The sequence below is a fragment of the Schistocerca piceifrons genome, unplaced genomic scaffold, assembly GCF_021461385.2.
Source record: "Schistocerca piceifrons isolate TAMUIC-IGC-003096 unplaced genomic scaffold, iqSchPice1.1 HiC_scaffold_541, whole genome shotgun sequence".
NCBI lineage: Eukaryota > Metazoa > Arthropoda > Insecta > Orthoptera > Acrididae > Schistocerca > Schistocerca piceifrons.
In genome coordinates this window covers 24,943-40,602 of record NW_025728779.1, presented here as the reverse complement: position 1 = coordinate 40,602, position 15,660 = coordinate 24,943, and the positions used below count along the sequence as shown (strand labels likewise).

Sequence of the window (15,660 nt, the reverse complement as noted above, 5' to 3'; positions counted from 1 at the left end):
CCTGGGAGTAGGTGTTTCATTTGTACGCTGTAGGTGGATGGCAGCAACATAACCGCAGTGGTCGCTGAACGCGACAGGGATGATGTCTACACTATTTAGGTTGTTTGCAATCTGTTGAGAGACGTATATGCGGTCTATTCTGCTTGCTCCACTATTGTATATGTGCGTATACTGCGTTGTATGTGGGTGGAGGAGACGCCACGTGTCTCGCAGATCTTTGGCGGTCAAAAGTTTCACTAACTCAGGACACATAGTGGCCGTAGGGTGCTGGTCGGATGCGTCTATTACACAGTTAAAATCGCCGCCGAGAATTATTGGACGTGTGGTATCAAACAAGGGAACTATCTCGTGATTGAAAAATGCTGCGCGCATTCGTCTATTATCTGTCCCTGAGGGGGCGTAAATATTGATAAATCTCATGCTTTGTATATTGCACGCAATTGCGCGTCCGCTTGGCAACGCTTGGACATTGTCTGGCTCTAGGGAATTTTTATATAAAATCGCGGTACCGCATTTTATATTATTGTTAATGTTATAAATAACATCATATCCATTTATGTTATTGAGGATGTTTGCGGTAACTTCCTGAAGGAATATTATGTCAAAACGACTGTAATGTACAAAATCGACTAGGGATAAAATTTTGTGCACTGCAGAAATCCCGTTTATATTTAAGGTAAGAATAGATAAATCTTTTATTTGCGTATGACAGGCAGGCATTGGAAGTGGAGAAAGAAACAGAGAAACATTAGCTACGGGAGACGGGGTATAAATGGAGATAATTCATTCTGCGAATGGTTTGTTTTGTATGTGACGAGTATTGCAACTAAATTTTCAAACGAGTTTATACTCAAACATCTTCGGACCAAACAGTACTGCGTTGTTGATCTGAGCGGGGAGGATCATTGTTGGTTTCCATCGGTACGTGCGTATGTGGCGAATCGATTTGCATGGCATGGACGGCACGAATGTCGTCCGTCGGGACGTGGGCTGTGTGCCGAGCACGACATTCGTGCATTTCCTCTGCCTTTCTTTTAATTGGCGCTGATAATACAGCCTCAGTTGCGAGCGGTTGTACGCTGATTTCTTTCTCTTGCTTATTTAGAAATTCCCTTAGATGTCGAACAGTTGCGTCGCGCCGGCGATCTGCTTCTGTTTCATGCGACGCAACAGGGGCGACAGTCACAGGGCATTGTTGATCGGATTTAGAACTTACATCCGAAATTCCGTTTCCACGTCCGCGTCGATGTTTCCTTTTCGAAGATTTATTCGGTGAATGGCTCACCGATCTCCTACTCGGGGATGGACTGGGGTCTTTACGTGAAACACGCTTTTCTGAGGGGACAGCAGCAGGGCTGCGTCCACTCTCTGAATTTTGCGTGTTGGTCGGAAAAATATCTGATTCAGTATCGTCACTTTTTGGCGGCTCTGGGTGAACGTCAGCCACAACCGTAACGTTTGTCGCATTATTGCGGAGAGAATTTTCTGGAATGACGGCTTTTTCATCAATTTCTGTTATGTCCATGACATTGTCCGTGTTCGCCGGGGTCGCAGCCGATTCGCACGCAGCCTCTGTCACAGGGAGTGACGAGGGTCGAATCGGAGCAACACCCAACGCTACAGACGCATACGAAATTTTCTGCGTTTGTGCGCTATCACCGCCGAGCGGGAGCTGCACAGGGCGACGTCTGTTCGGACAATTTTGTCGAAAATGATCTGTTGCATTGCAGTACGAGCACGTCTGTGGCTGTCCATTGTATGATATAAAAGCCCTGTAACCGCCTATGACAAGAAAGGACGGGATGTGCTGTTTCAGTTCAATAAGAACACTTCTTACTCCGTTGTAAACTTGTAGTCGGAAACCACTACCCCATTTCTCATTCGTCACTGAAAGCACATTCCCATACGGCATGAGACCACGAGCGATCATTTGCGTAGGTATTTCAAAGGGAAGATTGAAAATACGAACTTGACGAATACCGTAACCCGCGTGGCACACGGTCACGTCGCAAACGCTTCCGTCACGATATTTAAACTTGCGTTTTCCACCGTTTTCCTGCACGATCTTTTCGCACATTTCCGGATCATTGAATTTCATAAACAGGGTTCCGGTAATAAAGTCCCACTGGACTCCGTACGTTTCGGTGTCGGTAAGACCGAGTTCGTCAATAATCCAGTCGTGAGCCTCGTATGCCGTAGGGCGTACAGCTTCCTTGTCGAAAATAACGTTCAATGTGTTCGATCTGTTTACGTTTTCCATTTTCAAACCGTTACTCAACAACTACGCAAAAAAACGCGCAAAAATGAGAAACTCGACAGCGGAACGCAACGCGGCGATGCCAACAGAGCGGCCGCTAGCCGTGCACTGACGAGCTATCAGAGGGCGGCTGAGCAAGATAACTGACAGTCGTAATTGAAACAGCATCTCTGGGCACAGACGTAGTATACACGGCTGCCGATTGCTTAACTTCGGTGATCGGACGAGAACCGGTGTATTCAACATGGTATGGCCGTTGGCGTCCTTATAATGTGGCCGCACGGCAGAAGAAGCCTTCGCCCCTTCTCCCAACACACGCAATCGCCGTTTTCCGTGGCACATTTGACGCAAAGCGCGTCCTTCCACCGCCACGTGGGTGACACGCACAACACGGCTGCTCGTTGCACCGCCTGTCATTCGTTTGGTGCGTGCGGCCTCCGACACTCGCGGGAGACGCGCCTTGTTCTTGTTATCCGGCGCAGGGCCGGGCGTCGGGGGGACTGCGCGGGGTGTGGCAGTGTCCTGCTGGACCGGACCGGCGGAGGCTTTCTCACCTGCCTGACACGCGCCGCGCTTCCAGATATTTGCGTAATTTGCGCGGTGCATTTTCGCCTGTCCCCTCCCCTTCCGTCCCGACTTGTCCCGACTTTGCTCGACTGCCGCTCGCTGCCGCTCGGGTCGCGCTCCATATGACCGCACAAGCACGACAAACATCTGCGAGATGGGCGCGGGCCGAACCGGCGTGTCCGAGACGCCGTGTGCGGCCGTTCGGAGCTACTAGAGTAGAGCAGCGATGCGCTGGAAAGGTGCGAAAACACGGACAGAGGACACAGGAGGTTCAACAAAGCATCCATCTCCTCTAGAGGCGAAAGAGAAATTTTTGTTTACAAATTTGCAGATGTGCACTGCTACAAAACAATATGCCCGGACGTATTTCACAACATTTCTGTCGTTTCATACTGTTTCGTTATTTGCAGACACACTTTGCTAACCTTCCTTGGCACACTCTTCTTCAAACGGAGTTCCTTAATATCGCATCTTACGATAGTTTAAAATCAGTATGGAAGCATCTTTGGTCACACGAGAAAGCTGGCAGGGGTAGCGACAAAAGAGCAAAAAATGAACACAGCCAGAGTTCCCAGGCGGTCGCCGATCCGAATACTAACGTTGTTGCTTATCTTCGGTGATCGGACGAGGACGGCTGTTTTTTTTTTTTTTTAATTTATGTATTTAGTTAGTTTTTCGAATTTAGCGCTGCTACAAAACAGTTGGCTCTGACGCGTTTCAAGGACACATCTGTCGATTCGTAGTGTTTCGTTAATTCCAACGACTTCCTAGCACTCTTCCTCCGCGCATTCTTGCTCAAACTGAGTTCATTACTGCAATTTCGTGTCTTACATTTAGTACAGTACTTTAAAATGCTTGTGGAAGCATCTTTGTCACACCTGAAAGTTAGTATGAAAAAGAGGGCTGGCAGGTGTAGCGACGCAAAAATTAAAAAATGAGATAGAGCCAACAGCACCTTTTTTTTTTTTTTTTTAACGTAATAAACTTTTATTTACAAAATAACAAATACAGTCATGAGATTCCAAGGTATTTTCAATTTCAGTTAGTTATCGAGTCTTTTTCTTTTCTTTACTGATATGTAACTTTGTTGCAATTGTCTGTTTCATTATATTTTGTGCATTTGCAGGTAATTTACACTGTTGCACTGATTTGTAAGTCAGTGGAGCAAGAATATTTCATTTGTCAGTTTTGTTTGCGTTTTTGTTAAATTTTATGGGTTATTGATTCAAACACTTCTAAGTTCTTTACTTTAGGTCGAGTTTTTGGTCTGGTGCCATTATGTGGCTTGTAGCTATTATTAGAGATGTCTTATTGGCTAAGGCTTACATTTAAGAGACAAAGGACAATGACAAATATGTATGAAAGAATATTATATATATATAGCGAGGTGTCCACGAGATGGTGGTTGAGGGGAAGAGAGCGAGAGAGGGAGAGAGAGAGAAATATAGAGACAGAGAGAGAGAGAGAGAGAGAGAGAGAGAGAGAGAGAGAGAGAGAGGGCGATACGGAACACATTTGAAACATAATTAAAGAATAATTCTATAAATGGACAACTAAATTCTAGATAAGTTTAACATGATTAAATATGGATTGAATATAGATGTTTCTTTTGTTAGTCTACTCACATAGTCATCTTCGGCGTAGTGATGTTTCGCACATTTTTAAGAACGCTACCTGGGTATGCCCTATATGTGTAGCCGTAGCACTGCGGACACTGTTGTTGCACTGCACAAATTTTATACCGAACTCACATTTAACACACAACACTTTGGGGGCGTTGGAGGGTCTCTGCATCGGTGACGACGGAGGCGTGGAGGACTAGGGGGGGGCGTGGTGTGGCGGCAGCGGTGTCGGCGGTGTCGGCGGCGTCGGCGGCGCCGGCGGCGGCGGCAGCGGCGGCGGCGACGGCGGCGGCAGCGGCAGCGGCAGCGGCGGCGGCGGCGGCGGCGGCGGAGACGTCGGAGGCGGTCGTGGCGTGTGGGGACGGAGGGCGTCCTTGAAGGCGGCGTCCAGCGCTATCTGAAGGTAGTTCTGGAACGTCTGCCTGTAGTTGTTTTTCCGCTTGGCTCGCTTGTGTTCCTCCCAGAGATCGGTGAGGAACTGCACTCCGTCCGTTTGTTTTTTTGCGATTATGGCGTGCGCTGTCATCGCGAACGTCCACATGGTCGCGACGCGTTTGGGACGTGGGAAACATTTTGCAGCCGGGATCGTGAGGGCTGTGGCTTCTATAGTTCGGTGATCCGCCCTGTTCATGAGCGCCACCATTTTCCTGCATGTCTCCCATATCGCCTGACTTGTCGGACATGTGAAGCGGTGTTCCACGGTGTCGATCTCGTTGCACACTTCGCAGTGTGGCGACTCACGCATGCCGATGCGCGCTAGGCGCTCGTTCGTCGGTATCTTGTTGTGTACGACTTTGTACCACGTGTCTCTAGCTTCCGGGGGTATGGCTTTCTCAGAGAGATTCTTCCAGACTTGTGGCCAGTCGTGGTCTGGAAGATTCGTCTCTGTTCTGCTTCTTCCTTGTTTGCCTCTCAGTGCACGATAGATTTTCGCTGCAGTTCTCATCTCTTTCACTGCTAGCGTGGATGAGATGTAGCTACTGTCCATTACTATCTGCTTCAAGTAGCGCATCTTGTAGGGTATTCTACTGACATCTACCGGCGCTTCCCCGGAATCGGGTCTGTGTTCTTTTAGTAGAGACGACGTGGTACAGTCTACACTTCTGTCCTCCATTTGTAGAGCTCGGTGGAGCAACAGTGCCGCGCATTTTCTCGTGACATCTATCAGGCCCAGCCCCCCTTCTTCTCTAGGGAGGGTGCTGGTGGCTTGCGACACTTTGAGAATTTCCCGCCTCCACAGCAGGTAGTATACAGCGCTTCCTATAGACTTCCCTATTTCTGTTGGTACGTTCATGACTTGTGCCATGTACCAAGCCTTCGCCAGGATCGTTTCGTTGATCAGCTGTGCTTTCTGATCCAACGTCAGGTTTCTGTTGGCGTGTGTCCTGACGAGTCCTCTCGTGGTGTTCAGGATGTTCCGCCAGTTCTCTGCGGCCATTTTGAGTGGGCAGGCCTGCAGCTGAACACCTAGAACTTTATATGTGTCGGTCACCTGGTACCATGGTCTGGCCTCTCTCAGTTTCCCGTTCCCTATCGGGACGAGCACGGTTTTTTTGGGGTTGGTTTTCGCCCCAGATGCCTTCCCAAAAGACTCTATTATTGGGAGGACTTTGTCGATGTCCTCTTTACCGTCCACGAAAATGCTCAAGTCATCGGCATATGCCATACATGTCACGTTTATATCGTTCAGCTTGTAGCCGTTGACGGTGGCAGCGAGTTTCCTGAGGACTGGGTCGAGGGCTACTGTGAATAGTGCCATCGACAGTGGGCACCCTTGCCTCACAGATTTCCCCAGTTTTATCGGCGTAGATGTCCAGCCGTTTACAGTAACTCTTGACGTGGCATTTGTTAACATGTTTTTGATGACTTGAGCGAATTCGGAGCCAAAACCCAGTCTTGCCAAGGTCTTCAGCAGGTACCGGTGACCGATCCTGTCGAAGGCCTTTTGGAAGTCTACAGAGATGATCGCTGCAGTCGCTCTGTTGGATGCGGCGTGGGCTATAACGTCTCTGTACGTGCAGACGGCGTCGAAAATGTTTCTGCCTAACACTGCACATGTCTGCCATGGGCTGATTGCTTTTTTGAGGGCGAGCTTCATATTTTCCGCGACGCATTTCGCTATGAGCTTGTAGTCCGCATTTAGGAGGGTAATTGGGCGGAAGTCTGTTAACGTTTTTGGCGCCTTATTTTTCGGTACCAGAGTGATGGTCCCTTCCAGGAACGGAGGTGGTATCTCCTTCCCGTCCAGAATTTCGTTCACAATTTCTGTTATTATTCCACCTACTTTGTCCCAGCAGGTGGCGTAGAATTCTGACGGTAATCCGTCCGCTCCTGGGGCTTTGCCGTTGGCGCAGGTTTTGAGGACGGCTCTCACTTCATCCTCTGACACAGCTTCCGTCAGCAAAGCGCGATCGGTGTCGTTCAGCCGTCTGCGCGTTCCTTGTAGTAGTTTTGCTGTTTCTGCGTCATCTGGTTCCTCTGCCTTGAAGAGATCAGAGAAGTGGTCTTCTACGTGACGCATCATGTCCCTCCTAGTTGTTATTTTGCGGCCAGCTGCGTCGCTAAGCTCTCTTACAGCTCTGTTTTGTGCCCTCTCCCTCTCTCTATGCAGGTGGTGCAGTGTGGCAGGTTCGTCTTCAGTGGCGCCGTGTGTCTGACTGCGGACGACGACGCCTTTCATCTGTTGACGCCTGATATTCAGTAGTCGCGCCTTTATTCCTCTCACTCGCGTGAGAAGCAGGTCGTCGTCTGGAGGACAGTTGAGCGCGTCCTTCAGACACTGCGTGTAAAAGTCTGCCGTGCTCTTCCTCCAGAAAGCCTTTTCCGCACTGTGCCTTATCAGCGTCTTCCTTATGTGTGGTTTTCCAGATGCGACCCACCATTGTGTGGTGGACGGATATTGTCGTCGCGTCTGTAAACTTTCTTCTAGTGTGAGCGCTATCTCCTGCTGTAGTTTGGCGTCACTTAGATGTTCCGTGTTAAGTTTCCACGCTGATCTTCCTCCTGATATTTTATTCGTTGGCAGCTGGAGCTTGCAAATGTAGGCACAGTGGTCGGAGAAGATCACAGGGCAGACTTCCACATGTGACACAGAGGTGGCCAACTCTCTGGTCACATAAATCCTGTCAAGCCTGCTTCTTCCGCGGTTGTGGAAGTACGTGAATTCCGTTGTGTTGGGATATAATAGACGCCAAGAATCACGTAGATTCAGTTTTCTTAGCAGTTCCTGCAGCTCCATGCACAGATTAGGTACCGGGACTTGATCTTCTGGAGCAGACACGCAGTTGAAATCGCCTCCCAGCACAACATTGCTGTTGTTGCGTGGAAGGAGTGCACAAATATCTTCATTGAAGAACTGGCTTCTGGCCCTCTTGTTTTCTGTGCCTGACGGCGCATAGATGTTGACAAAGTACGTCCCAGCTATTTTGATTGCTATTCCACGGCCGTCAGTCAGGGTCTTGATGTCCTCTGTGTCGATACCATTCCTCACCATTACAGCAGTGCCAGTTCTCGTTTCTGCGTCAATGTTCGTGAAGACGTCGAATCCCGGTACTTGTTCCAAGTCCGTGGTGACGACTTCTTGTAATATCGCTACATCGGCAGCTCGGTGCTGCAGGAACTCCGTGAGGGCGTCTATCTTCACAACCGAATTCATTTTATTGACATTGCACGTGATGACGTTATAGCCAGAGCGTTCCTGCATTTAAGCGCTATGTGGAGGCGGGGGTTGAACTTGCTGTGGGCGGTCCGGCCGTAGGACTAGGTCCTCCGGTTCGGTGGTTTGTTTTCGCGCGTTTTCGGGCGAGATGTCCGACGCTTCCCCGTCGGAGGTCTCCATCCTCTCGTCGTTTGAGCTGCTGCTGCGGCTTCGCCGCCTGTTACGCCGCCTTTTGGCTTTGGACGCCGGTTGCGGCTGCTCGTTAGACTCCTTCGGTTCTTCGTCGGACTCCTTCAAGATGCGGGCGAGTTTGGTCACCTGCTTCTTGATGGCGATCTCGCGCGCCTCGGTGTACGAGGTGGGCGTGGACTCTGCGCTGGGCCCGGCCAGCTGGCTGCCGTGAATGACAGCCTCAGCTGACGGCTGGGCGGGCGCGGCGGCGCGCGTGACCTTCACCCGCCGGACGGCGGGGGAGGGGGCGGCCGCCGGCTCGGCCTCCATTGTGGTCTCGTTGTCCGAGTCGGAGCTCAGGTGCCGCTTCTCCCCTGCGCTGACCGCGGCGGCCGCCGCTGGGGCCGGTGTTGCCGGCTGGGCGGCCTCGGCTGGCGCGGCAGCCACCGCTGCTACAGCTACGGCAGGCTCGTCGTTGGCGCGCGGGCTCTGGCCCGACAAAATTCCGGCGTAACTTGCCGCCTGCTCCGCTGCGTTGTCCGCGTTTTCGCGCGGCAGCTGAGCCACCCTCTTATTTTTGGGGCAGCTGCTCCTCATGTGTTCGGTCGAACTGCAGATGGAGCACGTCGGTGGTTGTCCGCTATATTGGACAACACCTCTGTGTCCTCCTATTACAATAAACGACGGCACGTGTTTTCGTAGGACCATCCTGACGGACCTAACACCAGAGTCCACTTTATACCGGTGCCCGGTACCCCAGAAGTCTCTCGTTACAGAGAGAACCTCACCGTACAGCTTGAAGTAACGTGCAACTTCCTCATTTGGCACCTCGAAGGGAAGGTTATACACCTTTATGTTCCTCACGCCGTGTCCGGCGTACGTTATTTTTACATCGCTGACGCGGCCATCTCTGTGTTTAAATTTTCTCACACCACCGCTTACGTTTACAAGCGTCTCGCATCTCACGTCCGTTTTCAATTTCAGAAAGAGGCTAAGCAGCGTGAAATCTAGCTGCAACCCCTCTAATTCGTCCTCCTGAATTTTAAGTTCGTGAAACATCCACTCCTCTATATCGAAGGAGGACGGCCGTTCGTGTTCACGATCAAACGCGCACTGAATCGTCGTACTTGAGCGATTAAACGTTGTCATTTTTTTTTTTCGTAGAGCACTCACCAAATCGTTGAAACACGAAACACGATCGCCTACGGCGAAACGGCTACGGCTGGCGCGGCGCGTGAGCCGGCAGGCGGCGGGCGCGGGCGCGGCGCGGTAGGATGTCGGGCGGGGACGGCTCGGCGGCCGGTAATCCTCGACTACCTGGGACGCACAATAGCGAGCGGCACACGTGTTGCCAGGCGGGCAGCCAGCCAAGTACTAACCGGGCCCGATGTTGCTTAACTTCGGTGATCGGACGAGAACCGGTGTATTCAACATGGTATGGCCGTTGGCGTCCTTATAATGTGGCCGCACGGCAGAGGAAGCCTTCGCCCCTTCTCCCAACACACGCAATCGCCGTTTTCCGTGGCACATTTGACGCAAAGCACGTCCTTCCACCGCCACGTGGGTGACACGCACAACACAGCTGCTCGTTGCGCCGCCTGTCATTTCTTGTTATCCGGCGCAGGGCCGGGCGTCGGGCGGGGGGGGGGGGGGGGGGGCTGCGCGGGGTGTGGCAGTGTCCTGCTGGACCGGCGGAAGCTTTCTCACCTGGCTGACACGCGCCGCGCTTCCAGAAATTTGCGTAATTTGCGCGTTGCATCCTCGCCTGTCGTGTCCCCTCCCCTTCCCTTCCGTCCCGACTTGTCCCGACTTTGCTCGACTGCCGCTCGCTGCCGCTCGGGTCGCGCTCCATATGACCGCACAAGCACGACAAACATCTGCGAGATGGGCGCGGGCCGAACCGGCGTGTCCGAGACGCCGTGTGCGGCCGTTCGGAGCTACTAGAGTAGAGCAGCGCTGCGCTGGAAAGGTGCGAAAACACGGACAGAGGACACAGGAGGTTCAACAAAGCATCCATCTCCTCTAGAGGCGAAAGATAAATTTTTGTTTACAAATTTGCAGATGTGCACTGCTACAAAACAATATGCCCGGACGTGTTTCACAACATTTCTGTCGTTTCATACTGTTTCGTTATTTGCAGACACACTTTGCTAATCTTCCTTGGCACACTCTTCTTCAAACGGAGTTCCTTAATATCGCATCTTACGATAGTTTAAAATCAGTATGGACGCATCTTCGTCACACAAGAAAGGTAGCATGAAAAGAGGGCTGGCAGGGGTAGCGACAAAAAAGCAAAAAATGAAGACAGCCAGAGTTCCCAGGCGGTCGCCGATCCGAATACTAACGTTGTTGCTTATCTTCGGTGATCGGACGAGAACGGCTGTTTTTTTTTTTTTTTTTTTTTTAATTTATGTATTTAGTTAGTTTTTCGAATTTAGCGCCGCTACAAAACAGTTGGCTCTGACGCGTTTCAAGGACACATCTGTCGATTCGTAGTGTTTCGTTAATTCCAACGACTTCCTAGCACTCTTCCTCCGCGCATTCTTGCTCAAACTGAGTTCATTACTGCAATTTCGTGTCTTACATTTAGTACAGTACTTTAAAATGCTTGTGGAAGCATCTTTGTCACACCTGAAAGTTAGTATGAAAAAGAGGGCTGGCAGGTGTAGCGACGCAAAAATTAAAAAATGAGATAGAGCCAACAGCACCCGGTGTTCCCAGGCGGTCACCCATCCAAGTACTAACCGGGCCCGATGTTGCTTAACTTCGGTGATCGGACGAGAACCGGTGTATTCAACATGGTATGGCCGTTGGCGTCCTTATAATGTGGCCGCACGGCAGAGGAAGCCTTCGCCCCTTCTCCCAACACACGCAATCGCCGTTTTCCGTGGCACATTTGACGCAAAGCACGTCCTTCCACCGCCACGTGGGTGACACGCACAACACAGCTGCTCGTTGCGCCGCCTGTCATTTCTTGTTATCCGGCACAGGGCCGGGCGTCGGGCGGGGGGGGGGGGGGGGCTGCGCGGGGTGTGGCAGTGTCCTGCTGGACCGGCGGAAGCTTTCTCACCTGGCTGACACGCGCCGCGCTTCCAGAAATTTGCGTAATTTGCGCGTTGCATCCTCGCCTGTCGTGTCCCCTCCCCTTCTTTGCTCGACTGCCGCTCGCTGCCGCTCGGGTCGCGCTCCATATGACCGCACAAGCACGACAAACATCTGCGAGATGGGCGCGGGCCGAACCGGCGTGTCCGAGACGCCGTGTGCGGCCGTTCGGAGCTACTAGAGTAGAGCAGCGCTGCGCTGGAAAGGTGCGAAAACACGGACAGAGGACACAGGAGGTTCAACAAAGCATCCATCTCCTCTAGAGGCGAAAGATAAATTTTTGTTTACAAATTTGCAGATGTGCACTGCTACAAAACAATATGCCCGGACGTGTTTCACAACATTTCTGTCGTTTCATACTGTTTCGTTATTTGCAGACACACTTTGCTAATCTTCCTTGGCACACTCTTCTTCAAACGGAGTTCCTTAATATCGCATCTTACGATAGTTTAAAATCAGTATGGACGCATCTTCGTCACACAAGAAAGGTAGCATGAAAAGAGGGCTGGCAGGGGTAGCGACAAAAAAGCAAAAAATGAAGACAGCCAGAGTTCCCAGGCGGTCGCCGATCCGAATACTAACGTTGTTGCTTATCTTCGGTGATCGGACGAGAACGGCTGTTTTTTTTTTTTTTTTTTTTTTAATTTATGTATTTAGTTAGTTTTTCGAATTTAGCGCCGCTACAAAACAGTTGGCTCTGACGCGTTTCAAGGACACATCTGTCGATTCGTAGTGTTTCGTTAATTCCAACGACTTCCTAGCACTCTTCCTCCGCGCATTCTTGCTCAAACTGAGTTCATTACTGCAATTTCGTGTCTTACATTTAGTACAGTACTTTAAAATGCTTGTGGAAGCATCTTTGTCACACCTGAAAGTTAGTATGAAAAAGAGGGCTGGCAGGTGTAGCGACGCAAAAATTAAAAAATGAGATAGAGCCAACAGCACCCGGTGTTCCCAGGCGGTCACCCATCCAAGTACTAACCGGGCCCGATGTTGCTTAACTTCGGTGATCGGACGAGAACCGGTGTATTCAACATGGTATGGCCGTTGGCGTCCTTATAATGTGGCCGCACGGCAGAGGAAGCCTTCGCCCCTTCTCCCAACACACGCAATCGCCGTTTTCCGTGGCACATTTGACGCAAAGCACGTCCTTCCACCGCCACGTGGGTGACACGCACAACACAGCTGCTCGTTGCGCCGCCTGTCATTTCTTGTTATCCGGCACAGGGCCGGGCGTCGGGCGGGGGGGGGGGGGGGGCTGCGCGGGGTGTGGCAGTGTCCTGCTGGACCGGCGGAAGCTTTCTCACCTGGCTGACACGCGCCGCGCTTCCAGAAATTTGCGTAATTTGCGCGTTGCATCCTCGCCTGTCGTGTCCCCTCCCCTTCTTTGCTCGACTGCCGCTCGCTGCCGCTCGGGTCGCGCTCCATATGACCGCACAAGCACGACAAACATCTGCGAGATGGGCGCGGGCCGAACCGGCGTGTCCGAGACGCCGTGTGCGGCCGTTCGGAGCTACTAGAGTAGAGCAGCGCTGCGCTGGAAAGGTGCGAAAACACGGACAGAGGACACAGGAGGTTCAACAAAGCATCCATCTCCTCTAGAGGCGAAAGATAAATTTTTGTTTACAAATTTGCAGATGTGCACTGCTACAAAACAATATGCCCGGACGTGTTTCACAACATTTCTGTCGTTTCATACTGTTTCGTTATTTGCAGACACACTTTGCTAATCTTCCTTGGCACACTCTTCTTCAAACGGAGTTCCTTAATATCGCATCTTACGATAGTTTAAAATCAGTATGGACGCATCTTCGTCACACAAGAAAGGTAGCATGAAAAGAGGGCTGGCAGGGGTAGCGACAAAAAAGCAAAAAATGAAGACAGCCAGAGTTCCCAGGCGGTCGCCGATCCGAATACTAACGTTGTTGCTTATCTTCGGTGATCGGACGAGAACGGCTGTTTTTTTTTTTTTTTTTTATTTATGTATTTAGTTAGTTTTTCGAATTTAGCGCCGCTACAAAACAGTTGGCTCTGACGCGTTTCAAGGACACATCTGTCGATTCGTAGTGTTTCGTTAATTCCAACGACTTCCTAGCACTCTTCCTCCGCGCATTCTTGCTCAAACTGAGTTCATTACTGCAATTTCGTGTCTTACATTTAGTACAGTACTTTAAAATGCTTGTGGAAGCATCTTTGTCACACCTGAAAGTTAGTATGAAAAAGAGGGCTGGCAGGTGTAGCGACGCAAAAATTAAAAAATGAGATAGAGCCAACAGCACCTTTTTTTTTTTTTTTTTTTAAACGTAATAAACTTTTGTTTACAAAATAACAAATACAGTCATGAGATTCCAAGGTATTTTCAATTTCAGTTAGTTATCGAGTCTTTTTCTTTTCTTTACTGATATGTAACTTTGTTGCAATTGTCTGTTTCATTATATTTTGTGCATTTGCAGGTAATTTACACTGTTGCACTGATTTGTAAGTCAGTGGAGCAAGAGTATTTCATTTTTCAGTTTTGTTTGCGTTTTTGTTAAATTTTATGGGTTATTGATTCAAACACTTCTAAGTTCTTTACTTTAGGTCGAGTTTTTGGTCTGGTGCCATTATGTGGCTTGTAACTATTATTAGAGATGTCTTATTGGCTAAGGCTTACATTTAAGAGACAAAGGACAATGACAAATATCGGTGTTCCCAGGCGGTCACCCATCCAAGTACTAACCGGGCCCGATGTTGCTTAACTTCGGTGATCGGACGAGAACCGGTGTATTCAACATGGTATGGCCGTTGGCGTCCTTATAATGTGGCCGCACGGCAGAGGAAGCCTTCGCCCCTTCTCCCAACACACGCAATCGCCGTTTTCCGTGGCACATTTGACGCAAAGCACGTCCTTCCACCGCCACGTGGGTGACACGCACAACACAGCTGCTCGTTGCGCCGCCTGTCATTTCTTGTTATCCGGCACAGGGCCGGGCGTCGGGCGGGGGGGGGGGGGGGGGCTGCGCGGGGTGTGGCAGTGTCCTGCTGGACCGGCGGAAGCTTTCTCACCTGGCTGACACGCGCCGCGCTTCCAGAAATTTGCGTAATTTGCGCGTTGCATCCTCGCCTGTCGTGTCCCCTCCCCTTCTTTGCTCGACTGCCGCTCGCTGCCGCTCGGGTCGCGCTCCATATGACCGCACAAGCACGACAAACATCTGCGAGATGGGCGCGGGCCGAACCGGCGTGTCCGAGACGCCGTGTGCGGCCGTTCGGAGCTACTAGAGTAGAGCAGCGCTGCGCTGGAAAGGTGCGAAAACACGGACAGAGGACACAGGAGGTTCAACAAAGCATCCATCTCCTCTAGAGGCGAAAGATAAATTTTTGTTTACAAATTTGCAGATGTGCACTGCTACAAAACAATATGCCCGGACGTGTTTCACAACATTTCTGTCGTTTCATACTGTTTCGTTATTTGCAGACACACTTTGCTAATCTTCCTTGGCACACTCTTCTTCAAACGGAGTTCCTTAATATCGCATCTTACGATAGTTTAAAATCAGTATGGACGCATCTTCGTCACACAAGAAAGGTAGCATGAAAAGAGGGCTGGCAGGGGTAGCGACAAAAAAGCAAAAAATGAAGACAGCCAGAGTTCCCAGGCGGTCGCCGATCCGAATACTAACGTTGTTGCTTATCTTCGGTGATCGGACGAGAACGGCTGTTTTTTTTTTTTTTTTTTTTTTAATTTATGTATTTAGTTAGTTTTTCGAATTTAGCGCCGCTACAAAACAGTTGGCTCTGACGCGTTTCAAGGACACATCTGTCGATTCGTAGTGTTTCGTTAATTCCAACGACTTCCTAGCACTCTTCCTCCGCGCATTCTTGCTCAAACTGAGTTCATTACTGCAATTTCGTGTCTTACATTTAGTACAGTACTTTAAAATGCTTGTGGAAGCATCTTTGTCACACCTGAAAGTTAGTATGAAAAAGAGGGCTGGCAGGTGTAGCGACGCAAAAATTAAAAAATGAGATAGAGCCAACAGCACCCGGTGTTCCCAGGCGGTCACCCATCCAAGTACTAACCGGGCCCGATGTTGCTTAACTTCGGTGATCGGACGAGAACCGGTGTATTCAACATGGTATGGCCGTTGGCGTCCTTATAATGTGGCCGCACGGCAGAGGAAGCCTTCGCCCCTTCTCCCAACACACGCAATCGCCGTTTTCCGTGGCACATTTGACGCAAAGCACGTCCTTCCACCGCCACGTGGGTGACACGCACAACACAGCTGCTCGTTGCGCCGCCTGTC

The 15,660-nt window shown here is 50.5% G+C and overlaps 3 non-coding genes and 2 pseudogenes across 3 annotated transcripts; all 5 read right to left on the bottom strand.

Moving 5' to 3' along the window:
* Positions 1-9,606: 9,606 nt before the first annotated feature.
* Positions 9,607-9,724, bottom strand: LOC124756993 (annotated as a pseudogene).
* Positions 9,725-10,971: 1,247 nt separating this feature from the next.
* LOC124756996 lies at positions 10,972-11,090 on the bottom strand. The gene has a single exon (XR_007012332.1). It is a non-coding gene; the product is annotated as a 5S ribosomal RNA (ribosomal RNA).
* Positions 11,091-12,310: 1,220 nt separating this feature from the next.
* On the bottom strand, positions 12,311-12,429 carry LOC124756988. The gene has a single exon (XR_007012331.1). It is a non-coding gene; the product is annotated as a 5S ribosomal RNA (ribosomal RNA).
* A 1,615-nt stretch (positions 12,430-14,044) lies between these two features.
* LOC124756990 lies at positions 14,045-14,166 on the bottom strand (annotated as a pseudogene).
* Positions 14,167-15,387: 1,221 nt separating this feature from the next.
* On the bottom strand, positions 15,388-15,506 carry LOC124757042. The gene has a single exon (XR_007012374.1). It is a non-coding gene; the product is annotated as a 5S ribosomal RNA (ribosomal RNA).
* Positions 15,507-15,660: the final 154 nt, after the last annotated feature.